At 66.1% G+C, this 422-nt stretch overlaps 1 protein-coding gene across 1 annotated transcript in view; it reads left to right on the plus strand.

The window, feature by feature from the left end:
- Positions 1–422, plus strand: part of NDUFA4L2 (NDUFA4, mitochondrial complex associated like 2) — a 16596-nt gene that overhangs the window by 14264 nt on the left and 1910 nt on the right. The window lies entirely within an intron of this gene.

A 422-nucleotide genomic window follows, 5' to 3' on the forward strand; every position in this document is an offset into this window, starting at 1 on the left:
CCTCCCCCCGCAGCATCCCCACTCCCCTGGCACCACGCACCCCCCCGCCCCGGCACCTGTGGCATCGTCCTGCACGTCTGCCCCCAGCTGCACTTGTGCACAAGTGCAAAGAGATGCAACCCCCCACCCCACCCCACCCCACCCAGCCACATGGGGGTGGAGGGGAGGGTAAGGGGGTGATGCTCCAATCCCCAGGGCGCCAGGAGCAGGGGGGGCAATTGCTGCCCTTCTCCCATGGGCTCTGTATTGACCAGGTGATTAGCGCCTGCGCTGAGGCTGAGGCTAACGAGATGTGGCAGCTTGTGGCCTGCAGGCCTGGCCAAGGCAGCCCCCCGCCCCCATGCTGGATGGGGGGGGGCACAACCAAGAGGAAGGAAGCCATTGATTTCCAGCAAGCAATGACCTGGCTTGGCAGGCAGGCA

This window comes from Alligator sinensis, unplaced genomic scaffold (assembly GCF_000455745.1).
Source record: "Alligator sinensis unplaced genomic scaffold, ASM45574v1 scaffold265_1, whole genome shotgun sequence".
Classification (NCBI taxonomy): Eukaryota; Metazoa; Chordata; order Crocodylia; family Alligatoridae; genus Alligator; species Alligator sinensis.